Source organism: Puma concolor, unplaced genomic scaffold (assembly GCF_028749965.1).
Source record: "Puma concolor isolate L17-30 unplaced genomic scaffold, mPumCon1.1.hap2 unalloc_scaffold_38, whole genome shotgun sequence".
Classification (NCBI taxonomy): domain Eukaryota; kingdom Metazoa; phylum Chordata; class Mammalia; order Carnivora; family Felidae; genus Puma; species Puma concolor.
In genome coordinates this window covers 4,827-22,114 of record NW_028240245.1, presented here as the reverse complement: position 1 = coordinate 22,114, position 17,288 = coordinate 4,827, and the positions used below count along the sequence as shown (strand labels likewise).

Below are 17,288 nucleotides of genomic sequence, written 5' to 3'. Positions count from 1 at the left end.
CCACCTGCAGCTGCGTCTCCTGCTAGGGCACCCTGCGGCAGGGCAAAGTCCTCACAGTCCCCCTGGAGAACCGAAGGTGATGGAAACAGGGGTCTGGGTCGGGGAGAAGAGCTAAAAATGGAACGTGAGCCATGGAATATCTCACAGCCTTGAAAAGCAATGGGGTGGAGAGGCCCTGCGGGGACACGGCCAGAGCGAGCCTCTAGGACCATCAAGGTCCTCATCTGGCTTCACCACAGGACAGGTTATTGTTAGGACTAAGTTAAATAATCCAAATAAAGCAGCTGGCCCGGTGGTCCCACACAGAAGGATCAGACTTGAGGACAGTAATGATACGGCAGATGTACTGACGTAGAATAATATCCATGATACATTCCTCAGTAGAACAAAACCAAGTTGCAGAACAATATATACAGCTGTGCTGGCCCGTACGGTGGCCACAAGCCACAGGCGCCCATTTCAATTTAAATACCTTTAAGTTAAACTGAAAATTTGGTTCCTTAGTCACACTAGCCACATTTGAAGTCCTCAGGGGCCACAGATGGCTTGTAGTTACCATATTAGACAGCACAGATCTAGGATATTTTCACCATCGGAGAATGTTCTATTGCACAGCACTCAGTAGGATGAGCTGTGCACCCACAGGTCCCAACCCTCGGCAGGGCTGCTGGCCTCGGTGGGTGCTGGGGAGGAGCAGAGGCTACGTCTGCTGCAACATCCCAGGGGTGGCATGGGGACGCTCGTGGAGAGCCAGGAAAGGGCAGAGAGCCTAAATCGGGAGCCCCACCCGAGGCAGAGTGAGGCGGGCAGGCTGGGGGTGGCGGGACAGCAAGGGGGCACCTGCACAGAAGCAGCCCTGGGAGTCGAGGCCTTTCTCCGTGGGGATGGCCACGAGGTACCGCAGCAGGAAGCCGTTCTCCCGCGTGGCGAACTTCAGCACCTCCTGACAGTTTTCGTCCAGACTCCCGCCCAGTGTCACCGCCTCCTCGGCCCTCTCCAAGTAGGACGCCAGGACCTTGCGCACCAGCTCCCTCCACAGGGCGGCCTCCTCAGCATTCCCGGCCTGCAGCTTCAGGACGGCCTTGGCCGTGATGATTTTGAAGAAGGATGGGCCCCCGAGGCTCGTGTCTGGCAGGATGTCTCGGATGGTCTCAACTCCGTGGCTGTCACTTAACATTTTCTCGTTGTTTCTCACTCGGAAGCACTTCAGAGACTCCAAGGATAGGGAAAAAATATAGGGCATCCAGGTCCTGTCCGTGTACAGGTACAGAAGGGATTCTTTAATAGCGTCTGGCTCGGGAACTTGGGCAGAGGACCAACAGAACTGTGTGCCCTGGAGAGTCTCGGGCTCAGTGGGTGGGTCCGGGTGGGAGGGGAGGCCACCCTGGGGGGCGTCTGGGGGGTCCTCGGGCTGCTCCGGGTACTGGATGTTCACCCACTCATCCTCCTGCTGGGGCCGGCACTTCTGTAGGGCCTCCCGCACCCGGTCCAGCCAGTCCTCGGCTTCGTCCTGGGAGGAGGCCCGCAGGGCCAGCAGCTTCCTGCCAGAGAAGACCAGCTCGAAGCGGCCGTCGCCGTGGGCTGGCCCCACGGCCTCGCATCGCAGCAGGGAGCAGTTCTCCACGCAGGTGCGTTCCTCGGTGTTCAGGTAGAGGCGGAACTCCAGAGGGGAGAGCTCGCAGAAGAGTTCCTTCCAGATGCCCATCGCCCCCCGCCGCTCCACGGTGCCCAGCTTCATGAGACCCCGGAATGGGTTGGACAGCCCTGGGGGCAGAAAGAGGCACTTTAGACGGCGGGCCAAGCCTCTACCTCCCGAGGCCCTGCAGCGGGTGGGGACAGGGGCTGCCGCGAGAACGCTTTAGGAGTGCCTTCGTCCCATCCGCACCCTCAGCTGTTGACCTTGTTCCTGAATTTTACTGAGAAAAAAAAAAAAAAAAAAGGACTAAAAAAATTACCTCCACAGAGCCCTCACTATGGCATCTGTACCCACACTCAGACTTCCCCCTTGTCACCGGGGATGAACTTCCGGCTCAGTCTGAGGCCTACTCCTCCGTCTGCACAGGGGACCCCTCCCCACTGCCCACTCAAGGACAGGGACGTCTCTCCAGCAGCCCCCCCCCCGCCCCCCACCGTGTCACTGCTTTGTCCCTTCCCTCCTGGCTCGTTCCCATCAGCACACAAACACGCTGTTATTTCTGCCATCTTTAAAAATAGCTTTCTTGATGGCACTCACATTTCTAATTACCACCCTGTTCCTCTGTCCCCTTTACAGAAAACCTCGAGGAGGTGTCACAACTGTCTCTGGTTCCCCTGCTCCCGTTCCATCTTGAATCTGCTCCAGTCAGGTTTTTGTCCCCTCCTTCCACTGAAACGGCACTTGGGAAGCCCCATGCCCTCCTTGTCACCAAATCCCAAGGCTAATCCTTGGTGCCAATCTGGCCTGACCCATCAGTATCTCAGGACACAGCTGAGACCCTCCTGCCCTCATGAGACACTTCCCTCACACGGCTGCTGAGGGGCCACTCTGGGTACTCCTCCGCCACGACGGGCCACTCTTCTGTCCCCCGGGCTCACTCCTCCGCCTCTCCCTGACATGTCAACATTGGAGCACCCCAGAGCTCAGTCCTGGGTCCCCTTCTCCATTGACACCCGCCTCCTACCTGATCGTGCCTACGCTCAGGGCTTTATGCCAACAGCTCCCCAGCGTTTATGTCCAGCCTGAACCTTGCCCTTGAACTTCAGGTTCAGATCTCCACCTGTGCCATGTATGGCTGATATCTAATAGGCATCTCAAAATTGACATGCCCGAAAATCAATTCCTGCCCCTCCCACTGCAAACTAGCTTTTCTCCCAACATCCCTCATCTCATAAATGGCAAACTGCATCCTTCGAGCTGCTTGGGCTAAAAACCTTTCCTTTCTGTCACACACATACACACGCAGCCCGTCAGCGAATTCTGCTGGCACATCCGGAACCCTCTGCTTCTCACCACCTCGACCGCTACCACACGGGCTCCGACGGCTGTCACCCCTGGCCTGGCTTGTGGCGAGAGCCTCCTGACTGGTCTCTCTCCCCTGAGGTCCTTCAACATACGAGCCAGGATGACTCCCCATTTAAAGGAAGTCAGATCACGTCCCTTTGCCCCAAACCCTGCAATGACTGCCATCTCCCTCGGAGGGAAAGCTAACGTCCCTTCTGTGGCCCGCGAGGCCCTCCGTCACTCCGCCCTCATCTCTAACTACCCCCTTCCCATCTCCTTGGTTTCCTGGGCACGTGCCCATGGCAGGATCTTTGCATCTGTTCCCCTGCTGGAGCCACACAGGTCGGCCCGTGCCTTCCTGCCTCTCTCCCTGCACATCTCCTCAAATGTCACCTTCTCTGTGAGGGCTTCCTTGGCCACCCATATGAAATAGTACGCTCCCCCCCGGCACTCCCCAAGTTCTCCACAGCAATTATTATCACCAGTCCATACTATACATTTACTTGTTAATTCCCTTCTTCCCTGCCTCTTGCACTAGGATATAAGAAGTCTGTGAAGACAGGGACGTTGCTTTGCTTCCTGCTGTGTCCCCAGCACCCAGAACAGCCTGGCACAGCACAGATACTTAATAAATACCCGCTGAATGAGCGTGTGCCTGGACACCACACACCCCTCTATGCTCCCTGGTTCCTAGGGCTCTGCCAGCAACTGGGGGGTCCAAAGGATGCACAGTTCTCTCTTCCGCAGCCTGAACTAGCCTTGGAGATTTCAGATAATTGTATAGGGTCTTCCTACCCTTCAGGGAACCTGACGGCCTAGGCATGAGGCACACTTTCTCTGGCATGGTTACACGGACTACAAGAAAAACCTAAAAGAAGCCAGTGTGGAGACCAGGGCTCTCCTGAGCTAGGAACCTGGCCGGAATCGTCTGCTGGGTCATGGCAAACAGAAAATGAAGTGAGAAAGAGACTGGCTCCAGGGCAGACTTTTCTGTTTGTGGGGGTTGTGGAGAAATTCGCTTATGGTTACTGAACGCTTTTTAGAATTGCACAGGGTGCGGAACTCGAGCTGGCCTCGTTGTAAACAGCGCACAGAGGACGGCTAACAGATGGCAGAGCTGATACACCCCCACCAGAGCTGTTAAACAAACCATCGAAGACAGAGGTCTCGGGAAGGGGCACTGAAACGCCTTCCGGAGGCAGGGTTTGCTCTGAGCTACAGGCAGAACCCAGAGTCGTGCATAGTCACACGACCTCGGGGGGGGGGGGGGGGGGAAGTTTCAGTATTTCAATATATGAAACAGGTTTGGGGGCATGATACTGTGGAGCTCTCATGAGAAAATATAGCACTTTTCCTGAAATGCTTCCCTGAATTACTCAGCAAGGGTGTTCCTGATTACATTTTGGGAAGAGGTTTTGCTCGTGAGAATACACTACCCAACCAGTAATGGAAAAGAGGGCTCTGGCACTGCTCTCCGAAAGGCACTGTCCCCGCGGCAAGGTCACTGGAACCCTGCGGTCACCTACCCATCTGCCTGCGGTGCACCACCCTGAAGTTCTGGTGCTCCTGGGCCGCCGCTGCCCTGCTTGGCCGGCCTCCTGGGGAAGGCACGCAGGCTTGGATTAAGGCCCCCGTGGAGTGGCTTTTCCTTGGCCCTTGAGAAAAATGCTGGAGGAGCCCAGGCCTGGACTCCGGAGTCCCTCCGGAAGAAGCCACGGAGTGTTCTGAAGGGCTCTCTGTGGGCGGCTCCTGGGGAGGCCGGTAGAAGTCATCCTCTGAAATCCAGCTCCTGCTCTTCTAGTGGGAAGGGAGGGAAGACACAGGTGGTGGTTGAAGGTTTTTGTGTGTTTGTTTTGTTTTACAGACATCTTGATGGAGACACAATTCACCGATCATCAAAGGAACCCATTTAGAGCGCACGACTGAATAGTTTCAGTGTATTCACGGAGTTGTGCAACCAGCACCACGAAGTTCAGAACATTTTCATTCCTCCAGAAAGAAACCCCGTGCTCGGGAGCGGTCAGTTCCCATTTCCCCTCAACCGCTCCAGTTCTAGGCCACCACTAATCTACTTTCTGTTTCTAGAGATCTGTCCATTCTGTTTACATAAACAGAATCTTCATTTATGGTTTGTCTTTTTATTCATTTGTATGTATATTTATTTTGGGGTGTATGGGGGGGAGACAGCATGAGCAGGGGAGGGGGACAGACAGGCAGAGAAAGAGAGAGACAGAATCCTAAGCAGGCTCTACACTCAGTGTGGAGCCTGACGTGGGGCTCAGTCTCACGAACCTGGGATCACGACCGGAGCCAAAATCAAGAGTTGAACGCTCAACTGAGCCACCAAGGTGCCCCAATATAAAAGGAATCTTATAAATGTGGTCTTTGTGTCTGCCTTCTCTCTGAACATCAGGTTTTCTAGGTCCATCCATGTTGTGGCAGGCATCGGTATTTCTTTATTACTAACTAGTATTCCAAGGTATGGATGTAGCACATTTGGTCTGTCCGTTCATCAGCTGATGGGCATCTGGGTTGTCTCTGCTTTGGGGCAATTATGAATAATGCTGCCACGAACATTCACGTAACCATTTCTTTTTTTTTCTTTCTTTTTTTTTTTTTTTTGTTGGGCAGACTGGAGGGCCTTTTATTCGCGAGGATCGGGGGTGGGGTCCCAGGTGTGGAGAGACAATAAATACTGAGGAATGTCGGGGTCTCAGTGCATCCAAAACGTGGATTAGGGTGCTGGGGTCCTGGAACTTGGCGGGTCGGAGGACAGGTCAATAAATACCCAAACTGCCGAGGCGGGCGGAGCCTGCTGTGGCCCCCAGAGCTACATACGTGAGGAGGGCGCGCGAGTCCCCGAAAAAGCGGGGCTGGCGAAAGCAAAATGTTCTCGAGAAGGCGGGCGGGGCTCGCACTAGACGTTCGCCGCGGGAAGAGAACATTCCCGGGATAGTAGGGCCTCATGCACAGGGATTTGTGGTCTGCGAGCCGATAGGCGGGGGGCGCGTGGAGGGTGAAAAACTGATGGCCGAGCCCTGGCCCTGCTGTCTCCTCTAGATCGCAGTTTGCCCATCCACGGCGGGGCCTCAGCCAGGCCGGAGTTAGTAGGTGGTTGGTCTGCCATTCTCCCCAGCAGCAACTGCAGCATTCCTGGTTGCAAGCCTCCATGGAGCCCCCTGCTCCTCCCTCCCCGGCCGCCAGGGGGCGGGCCCGGATCGCAGGGCTGGAGCTCAGCCGGAGACCCACGCTGGGAGGCGGTGTGAACGGGGAGGCGGTAGGAATGGCTTCTGCGCCGTGCTCAGGTCACCCAACCCTCCAGCTTGGGGTCCTAGGGTTCAGGGGGCGAAGGCGGCTCCCGGGTGGCGCCAGACCGGGGCGAGACGGTGGGCGCAGGCCACCAACCCTGTGCAGCCCAAGGCGGCGGCAGCAGCCAGAGCAACGGCGAACAGGAGCAGGGAACGCGCCTCCGATAGGTCAGGCTGGCAGGGAGCAGCAGGTGGCGGCGGTGCATGGGGCCTGGCCCCACCAGCGGGCCTTGGCCCAGAGCCACGGCCGGGGGGCCATATGGGAAGGTGCATCCGTGGCCCGGGGACTGGGGACCCCCGTGACAGCTGCGTCTCCCCCGGCCTGCAGCAGCTCCATCCGCTCCTGCAGCTGCCGCACGCACGCCTCCACGTCTCGGTTCCGGGCCTCGGCCTCACGGAGCTGACCAACTTGACCATGGCCCTCCCCTCTTCTCCAGTCCCTGGGCGTCCTCAGGAGAAGGCCTGCCTCACCAAAAGGCCCTGTTTGGTTTGTCTCTGTCTCCACGTAACCATTTCTGTGTGGACCTATGTTTTCCGTTCCGTTGGGTACATGTCTATGAGTGCAACTGATGGGCCATTCGGTAACTATGTCTAACTTTCTGAGGAATTTCCAAACTCTTTCCCTAAGTGACTACACCATTTTACATTCCCACCACATATGGGGATTCCAATTTCTCCACATCCTTTCCAACGTTTTTATTATCTGTTTGATTATAGCCATCCTCACGTGTGTGAAGTACCGTCTTGTGGTTTGGGTTTGCAATTTCCCCAGTGTCTAAGGACAATGACACCGAGCATCTTTTCACGTGCTCAGTGGACACCAGTAGATCTTCTTTGGAGAAATGTCTATTCGAATTCTTTGCCTATTAAAAAAAATTTTTTAATGTTTATTTATTTTTGAGAGAGACAGCGGGGGGGGGGGCAGAGAGAGAGAGGGAGACACAGAATCGGAAGCAGGCTCCGGGCTCTAAGCCGTCAGCACAGAGCCCGACGTGGGGCTCGAATTCACGAACCATGATCTGAACCGAAGTCGGAGGCTTCACCGACTGAGCCACCCCACCCAGGCTCCCCTAAGTCTCCAACTGATTTTGAGTTAATTCTTGTGTATGGTGTGAGGAAGGGGTCTACCTTTATTTTGTCGCAGGTGGACATCCCATCATCCCAGCACCAGTCACTAGTGCCCAGCGACTACAGTTTGTCAGCCCTGCTTATAGGGTTTGAGATGAGGGAGGCATGGGTGAGCAGGACCCAGGACCCCTTCTGTTGCTGAGACTGAAGCTGCTCACCAGTGGGAGAAGTGGGGTGGGTCTGGGGTCACAGAATTGTGGGAAGGGATTTTAGCTTCCCCCCTCCCCCATTTCAAGCACTCCCTGCCTTTCTGTGCCTAAGCATGGATGAGCAGAGTCAAGAAGAAAGCTGGCTGGACTGCCCTAAGTGGCTGTCTACACAGAGGAAGTGACTCACACGAGAGGTGGGTCCAGCCCAGCTATTTTGTTAAGTGTCACCAGCCTCACCCTGAAGTTGCTATTTCCACCCCCTAAATGAGACTGCCCTCTCTGCTCCCGTAGACGCGGAAGGGGAGTAAGGCTTGGGCTGCCCTAGAGGGATTGGTTTGCACAGTTTAATCCATTCAGATGCTTTCTGGCACCTTAAGCCAAGAGTGGAGAACTCTGAGTCGGGAGTATCGGGGCCTCAGGGCTGGGCTCCAGGGCTCCCTCTGAAAACCCTCGGAATTAGCAGGTGCTTCCTTCAGTCAGTGACAGGACAATGTGTCAATCAGGGTGGCTACTTGGGAAGCATTTGCAACACAAGATTCTGAACAAAGCCTGCCTGGGCCATAGAGACCCAGGGGAGCTCCCCGAGGAAAATGGGCAGGAGCCCCACAGAGCCTGGCACACACACCTGGGAAGTCCTGCGGCCTCCCAGCTCACTATTCCTTAAGACTCAGCTCAGGGGCCGTCCATCACCTCCTCTGGGAAGCTTTCCTGACTATTTCCCAGCCTACACTCCTCCCGCTGCCTAGCTGGGTCAGGGACTCCTCGGGGCTCCCACGGCATTCTTTGCCCACCCCACCCAGCACCTACCAAGCTGTATGCAATGGCCACTCTTCTTTCTGCCTGGCACAGAGTTATCACAGGTGAGGGAATAATTCTTGAGTATCAAACGTCTTTGGCATAAAATAACAAGGCTGGGGCAAGGGGACTGGAAGGAAGGAGACAAATGTGAATTGTGAGGTGATAGAAGTTCACTGGTGAGGGCTCCTCTCTCCAAGGAGGTGAGGGAGACGATCGGGAAGTGTTCAGACTCGGTCCAGCGGCCACAGGTCAGCCCCCAGGAAATGATACTCCAGGAAACATCTTTTGTTCTCTTAGACAACAGACAAAACCAGTGGGAACACTGGGTCCTTGGAGCTACTGCACACAGGCCTGGACGGAGCTCTGTAGCTGTGCCCCAGCCAGGGCCCCCGGTCACCAAGCGGAGTGTGGGGGGAGCACCCCACTGTTCCCCCTCCCCCTTCCTACCACCTACCTTCCTACCTTCTGCTCATTCAAGCCCCCACATCTGGCCAGTTCCCTGCCGCTCTAACGGTGGAGGAAACCGCCACAGACCACGGGTCAAAGCCATGGCAGCACCTGCCACGAGGGGCCCGAGACAGAGGAATGCCACTTTCACTGGGTGAAGTCTTAGAATCCAGACTGTCCTCTGGAGTGCAACTGAGAAATCCGTTCACAGCCCCCCGGAGTCCACAAATAGAAGTCCCCTTAGCTCCCCCACTCCCGGCCCCTTTCCTTCCTGGCACTTGTCACCAGTGTAATTATGATGTGGGTAATGACTTGCCTGATCCAGTGTCTGTCCCCAAGGAGCAGGGCCCTTGTCCGTCCTGTTCCATCACCGTACCAAGTATGGTGCTTGGCCCAGAGCAGGGCCTCTGTGGTGAATGAATTTAAAATAATGGTTTTTGTTTCTTTTTTAAAGAAAGACTGAATGGCTCTCATGGTTATACGACTTGACAGTCAGAACCCTCTACTCACCCCCCCACCCCCACCCCACGCCACCAAAGTGTCAAATAAATGGCAGTGACTAAGTGACAGAAGCACAGGAAAATGAGACTCACAGGGGTGACACGCGGGGTGGAGCCGGGGGTCCACCAGGTGGGCTGCACGGGAGTGCCCAGCGACTATCTACTTAGGGGAGGGATGAGTGGGTCCTGTGGGCTCTCAGCCACCTGAGTCCCCTGAGGCCTGCGGGGAGGCGGAGCCCGCCCTGGTCAGACCCACCAGCCCAGCCCATGCACTTGGCGGCCTACTTCTCAGCGTAAACTCCCAAGCTGGCATCTCGAGAGTCTCTGAGAGTTCGAGAGCCGTTAATTACGCCTGCACTCACCCAGGTACGGTGTGCAGAGCTGACCTTACAGAAGGGAACAGACATGCTCTTCCGTATCACGGAGCCGATATTCGAGTCCAGAGGCAGGAAATCAAGTGAAGCAGGCAAATGGGAAAGGGAGTCACTGGGGACGGTGCTTTTGGGACAGGGTGCTGGGGGAAGGCGGAGACAAGGGTGAGGAAAAGGGGCGAGCTGGGAAAGGGTCCGGGCAGATGGAATGGCAAATGGAAACGCCTGGGGCTGAAAGGAGCCTGCGGTGGCAGAAGCTGCCGGAGGCCAGAGGAGCAACGCCCGGTGAGCCGAGGAGCTTGGGTGACAAGTTAAGCTGCCCTGTCCCATCAGCTCTGGGACCCTGGCAAGACAGGATGTCGGAGCTGAGACACAACACGAGTCAGGTCTTGGACGGGAGTGAACTCAGCTTGGTCAACGCCACTCTGTGGCATCCTACTAGGGCGCGCAGCCCCAGACCCTAGGGGTAGCCCCCTGCTTCCAGCTCAAGCCAGGGGCTGTGGAGTCGTTCTTCTTTACCCTTCAGGGTGTTGACAGTTGTCGGCTCAAAACCTTCAGAGTCCTCTGACATTCTGGGCCCTGAAGACTCTTCAGGATAGTAAAAAATGGAGACTGTGACCTCACTTATACAGCTACATGGCTTATACAGTCACATTCAGTCAGTGGTGCTAGTCGGTCCGATATCTGTATGGACAAAACGTGACTTTTGACTCTTACCTCACACCATACACAAAACTCAGTCCCAAGTGGATCATAAATCTAATTGCAAAAGGTAAAACAACAAAGCTTCTAGATGAAAATACAGGGGTCTTCACAGCTTTGGGTAGAGATCTTAAAACTAGACACAAAATACGTAAACCACAAACAGAGAGGCCAATAAATTGAAGAGCATTAAAACCAAGAATTTCTGCTCCACGAAAAATACCATTAAGAGATTTAAAACACAAGCCATAGGGGCACCTGGGTGGCTCAATCAGTTAAGCATCCAACTCTTGATTTCGGCTCAGGTCATGATCTCACAGTTTGTGAGTTCAAGCCCCAAGTCAGGCTTTGCACTGACAGTGTGGAGACTGCTTGGGATTCTCTCTCTTTCCCTCTCTTTTTCTTTTGTTTTTTAATGTTTATTTATTTTTGAGAGAGAGACAGAGACAGAGTGCAAGTGGGCAAGGGGCAGAGAGAGAGAGATGGAGACACAGAATCCAAAGCAGGCTCCAGGCTCCAAGCTGTCAGCACAGAGCCCGGCGCACGGCTTGAACTTGTGAACCGCGAGATCATGACCTGAGCTTACCCGACTGAGCCACCCAGGCATTCCTCTCTCCCTCTTTTTCTGCACGCGCATGAGCGTACACACTCTCTCTCAAAATAAATAAATAAACGTTAAAAAAACAGGCAAGCCATAGACTTGAAGAAACGTTTGCTATATGTATATGCGACATATTTTTTTCTCTAATAAAAGACATATCCATAATATGTAAAGAGCCTCTACCAATGAATCAGGAAATACACACAACTCAATTTAAGAATGAAGCAATGACTTAGAGACTTCCAACAGCCAATAAGCCAACGAAAAGGTATCAAGATCGTTAGTCATCAGGGAAATGCAAATTAAAACCACAGTGAGGTCCCACTGCACACCTATTAGAGTGGCCGAAATGAAAAAGACTGATGACCCACTGGCTAGGATAAAGAGCAATGAAAATGCTCACATATTGCCAATGTGAGTACAAGTCAATGCAAGCACTGTTAGAAAACTGCTTGGCAGTATGCACTAAAGGTAAACATATGCCTTCCCAATGACTGGGCGATTCCGCTCCTAGATATATACCCCCAGAAAAGAGTGCAGAGGGGTTCACAGAAATACAAATGTAAGAACGTTCACATCAGCTTTCATCATAATAGCCCAAACCTGGAAACAACCCAAATGTCTGTTAGCAGGAGAATGGATAGATGCACTGTGATATACTCTTACAATGGAATGCTACAGAACAATGGAAAAGAACAAACTATAGCCTCATGCTATATGCACAGGTGAACCACACAGACATAATGCTCAGTGAAAGAAGCAAAAGAGTATGCATTGTACAGTTCCTTCCATACGAATGAAGTCGAACAATAGGAGAAATTAATCTACGGTGCTAGAAGTCAGAATAGAGGCTTCCTTTAGAGGGGAACAATGGGACAAGGCATGAGAGAGCCTTCTGGTGGGCTGGAAGTGTTCTATGTTTCCATCTGGAGGGTGGCCATAGAGGGTACATCGTATATAAGTACTCACTGAGATGTGTACTAAAGATCACTTTACAGCATTCCTCGAAAACGTTCTAAAGGGGGAAATAATAGTCTTTTTTTCTGGTAAATTTTTAAAAATCTTTATTTTTGAGAGAGAGAGAGAGAGCGCGCGCAGGGGAGGGGCAGACAGAAAGGGAGACACAAGAATCGGAAGCAGGCTCCAGGCTCTGAGCCGTCAGCACAGAGCCCGACGCGGGGCTCGAACTCACGAACCACAGATCACGACCTGAGCTGAAGTCGGACGCTTAACCGACTGAGCCACCCAGGCGCCCGGAAATAATAGTCTTTTGAACAAATGGTGCTGGTACCACTGTACATCAATATGCAAAAGAATCGAGCTGGGCCTCGTCCTTATACCATATACAAAAGTCAACTCAAAATGGATCATAGATCTCAATGTAAGAGCTAAAACTATAAAATTTTTAGAAGAACGCATCAATCTTTGTGACCTTGGGCTAGGAAACGGGTATACACGGGACACCAAAAGCACAAATGGCGAAAGAAAAAAATAGGTAGACTGGACTCTATCAACATTGAAAACGTTTATGCTGTAAATGTTACCACCAAGAAAGTGAAACGACAACTCACAGGATGGGAGGAAACAGTTGCTAATTATGTATTTAATAAGGGTATACAACCCAGAATATATAAAGAACTATTATAATTCAATAATAAAAAGACAAATAATCCCATTTTAAAATGGGCCAAGGGGTACCTGGGTAGCTCAGTGGGTTCAGCATCTGACTCTTGGTTTTGGCTCAGGTTGTGACCTCACGTTTCGTGAGTTCAAGCCCTGCATCGGGCTCTGTGCTAGCGGCAAGGAGCCTGCTTGGGACTCTCTCTCCTTCTCTCTCTGCCCCTCCCCTACTCATGCCCGCACTCCCACAAAATAAATAAGTGAAAAATAAACAAAATAAAATAAAAATGGGCCAAGGTTCTGAATAGACATTCCTCCAACGTAGATCTACAAATGGCCAAAAGTCACACAAACAAGATGATGCTTGACATCATTAGTCATTAAAGAAACGCAAATCAAAACCGTAAGTAGATACTGCTCCTGCCGCCTGCTAGCTATAATGACAATTTTTAAAAAGACAGTAAGAACTGTTGGTGAGGATGGAATACATTGCTGGTGGGAATATAAAATGGGGCCGCTGCTTAGGAAAACAGTTTGGTAGTTCCTCAGAAGGTTAAATATAGAGTTACCATGTGACCCAGAGATTTTGCTGCTGGGTATACATCCAAGACAATCAAAAATATACCCACACAAAAACTTGTACATGAATGTTCATGGCTGTGTTATTTATATTAGCCAAAAAAATGGGGGGAAAAAAACAAAAGTCTATCCACTGATGAAGGACAAAATAAAATGTGACGGGTTCATACAAAGGAATCTACAATGAATTATTACTCCCTGAAGCACAGATCAGGCTCCAACAACGATGAATCCTGAAAACAGTATGTTAATTGGAAGAAGCCAGTCACCAAAGGCTGCATATTACAGGATTCCATTTCTGTGAAATGTCCAGAATAGCAAATCTATAGACAAAGGAAATAAGTAGTTGCCAGGGGATGAGGGGAGTGAGGCGGGAGGAGGAGGATGGGACGTCACTGCTAATGGTAAGGGATTTCTTTTCTTTTCTTTCTAAATGTTTTTGTTTATTTTTTGAGAGAGAGATAGAGACAGAGCATCAGCAGGGGAGGAGCAGAGAGAGAGGGAGTCTGAAGCATGCTCCAGGCTCTGAGCTGTCAGCACAGAGCCCGACATGGGGCTCGAACTTGTGAACCACAGATCATGACCTGAGCTGAAGTCAGACCCTCAAACGACTGAGCCACCCAGGCATCCCAAGGGATTTCTTTTATGGGGGATGAAAATATTTTCAAATTCGATTGTAGTGATGGCTGCACAACCTTGTGAATATACGAAAAAAAATGGAATTATACACTTTAATTAGGTGAATTGTATGGTATATGAGTTATATCTCAATAAAGCTATTTAAAAGTGTGTGTGTGTGTGTGTGTGTGCGCGCGCGCGCGCGCGCGCGAGCGCGTGTCCTAATCTATTTCACGGCCTTGGCCCCATCCTGAGTTACAGGATCTGGAAGCTACCGGATGAGAGATATGCACGGATGGAGCTGAAAAAGCAAGACTATATCCTAACGTGACCCCAGACAGCAGCTGGGATAAACCGGGGGTTCTGTATGTCCGCGTGCACACGTGCATACAACTTCCTACCCTGGCTATTCATCCTCAAGGACAAATGTGAAATGGCAAAGAGCTCAGGTCCACAGCTTTGACACCGCTTCACTGGGCCGATGGTTCTCAAGCCTCTGACCCATGGCTCTGTGCAGGAGATTCCCAGGGCTGGCTTCCCTCGGGGTTATCAACAAAGGAGACCGGCCCATTCTAGAGCTGCACTGCCCAACAGAAATAGAATTCCAGCCACATGTATCATTTTAAATGTTCTACTAGCCACGTTTTTAAAATGTAAAAAGAAACACGTGTAAGTAACTTTTATATTTAACCCAACATCAAACATATTTTCATTGTAACACATAATCGATAAATGATTGAGTATTTCACCTTCTTTTTTTTTCAGACGAAGCCTTCAAGATCCAGTGTTTATTTCACATAGCTTATCTCAGTTTGGACTAACCACATTTTACACGCTCATTCAACAGCCACGTGTGGCTAGTGGTTACCATAGGGGATGGTGCAGTTCTAACCTGGCTCATATTGCAAGATGAGTATTCTCAAAGTCTGGTATTTTAGCAAATCTGAATTTAATAATAACAAGAGCTGAGGAGGAAACCAAGGCTCAGTGAGGCAAAGGGCCTTGCCCGAGGCCTTGAGCTGATAAGTGGCAGTGGTTATGCGCAGGGTCTATGATCAGATGAGAATTATCTTCTCTACGGGGTCAATGTGAGAGGACAAGAGAGACCCATGGGAAGGGACTGGCACCGTGCCTGGCTCACGTCCGCCGTGACAGATATGAGGGGCTAATGGAGACAAGGCAGAGACCACTCGGGGTGGCTAGCTGGGGAGACCCTGCACCAGCTCTGAGACATTTCCCCAAGACCTCTCCCCGAAAAGCTTGTATCACTCACCGGGCTGGTGGGTGAGGACACCCCAAGGCTCCGTGCAGCTCCGTCATCCTCCACAGACTTCTGCTGGCCGCTCCCCGGGCTGACTGCTCTGGCCGCCGCCTCTCCCACGGGACTGGAAGGCCTCTGGTCTAAAATGCTCACCGAGGGGACAGCTTTGGCAGTGCCCAACTGCAGCAAGCCCAGGGTGCCAGGTGCCTGGGGAGGCGGCTCCTGCTTGCGGTCCCCATCTTGAGTCCCAGAGGATGCTTGGGGCGGGAGGGGCTCTGCGGGCACATCAAAAGGGATGCTGGCCTCCAGGCCGGGGAGGGGGAGTGAGGCCCGCCCCGTGGGAATCTCCATTTCTCCACTCAGTCCGCTCAGTCCATTGGTTGGCACAGAGTTTACCTGGGCTTTGCTGAATTCCGACAATACCCTGGAAGTTTTTAAACAGAGAAACCTGTGTGACAAGCTGTCAGCTAGAATGCCCAAGGCTATTGGGACGGCGGTAAGAAGGCAGAACTGCTGTCTGGGGATTTCAAAAACAAAACATCCTCGTCATCCACCCACCGTGCTCCTCTGCTTACACACAAGCCTTCCTCTGACACGCCTCACAAAGTTTCTCCCCAGCTGGGACTGAGGTAGAGTGGGCGGCCAAGGGAACTGCGGGGCCCGGGATCTCCGGTGCAAGCGCTGGTCCACCAGAGCTGGGCCGTATGTGGGGTCCCAGATGCCTCCTGTTCCCAGGACCTGCTGCCGGAGATCAGTGTACACGGGGTGCAGGAGTGTGCACGCAAGTATACATGGGGTGTGCACCTGCTCACTCTTCCAATGGTACTGCCTCTTCCTGCCCTTCAGTGGTGCTTCAGGGACTACAGGGAGCCAGTGTTACTGTCTTTACATACACACACACACACACGCACGCACATGGAAACTACTCTGGGCCTTCTAAAATGTGCACTGGCTAGTGGCTGCTCCCCTTCTCCTGAGGCTTCTGAGAATCCACATTCTGTTTCTGAACTAGAACTATTTGCTGTCTCCTCCTTTGTTTATGAACCAATAGAGTATGTCACGGGCGAATACAGATTCCTACAACAACAAAGCTACCCGGGGCCCAAGAGATTGCCCATATCTGCCCTAATGGTTTACACTGGGTCAGAAGACGTGCCAAACTCCCCTTAATGTGGGCTCATTTCCATAAGGATTTTAGAACTCAAGTTTCTACCTTAATGTCTTCTGGCTGAGCTGTGTGCTCTTATCTACATCATAACCCCAAACAACATTTCAAGACATGCTAGTCAAACATTGGTGAACAACCCATACATTTATGGGCAACTGATCTGCAGCCCAAGACATTTCAGTGGGGAAAGAATAGTCTTTTCAACAAATGGTGCTGGGATAAGCGAACAGTCCCATGCAAAAGAAGAAAGTTGGACCCCTACCTCATACCATATAAAAAATGAACTCAAAATGGATCAAAGACCTAAAAGTAAGAGCTAAAACTATAAAACTCTTAGAAGGAAACAGGTATAAATCTTTGGATCAGGCAATGGTTTCTTATATGACAGCCAACAAATAAGTAAACAATAAAAAATAGGTACGCTGGACTTTATCAACACTAAAAGCTTTTGGGCTTCAAAAGGATACTATCAAGAAAGTAAAAAGATAACCCATAGAACAGGAAAAAAATCTGCATATCTTATATCCAAGGATTATCACATATCTGATAAGGGTCTAGTATCCAGAATATAGAGAGCTCTTACAATTCAATAATATTAGAACAAATAATCTGACTGAAAAATGGGCAAAGGTTTACAGAGACACTTCTCTAAAGGTATACAAATGGAAAGTACATGAAAAGATGCTCGATATCATTAGACGGGAGTGAAATACAAATCAAAACCGTAATAAGATACTACTTTATGCCTACCAAGATGCCTATAATAAAAAAGAGAGAGGGGCACCTGGGTGGTTCAATCAGTTAAGCATCCGACTTCGGCTCAGGTCATGATCTCACGGTTCGTGGGTTCGAGCCCTGTGTCGGGCTCTGTGCCGACAGCTTGGAGCCTGGAGACTGCTTCAGATTCTGTGTCTCCCTCTCTTTCTGCCTCTCCCCAACTCATGCTCTGTCTCTCTCTCTCTCTGTCTCTCTCTAAAATAAGAAACATTAAAAATTTTTTAAAAATTAAAAAGACAGAGAATAACAAGTGTTGGCAAAGGTGTAGAGAAAATGGAACT

General features: G+C 51.5%; 1 pseudogene; it reads right to left on the bottom strand.

Annotated features, from left to right (window-relative positions):
• The window catches only part of LOC147571235 (pleckstrin homology domain-containing family M member 1-like), a 37,813-nt pseudogene extending 22,000 nt beyond the window's left edge, over positions 1-15,813 (bottom strand).
• Between the last annotated feature and the right edge of the window lie 1,475 nt (positions 15,814-17,288).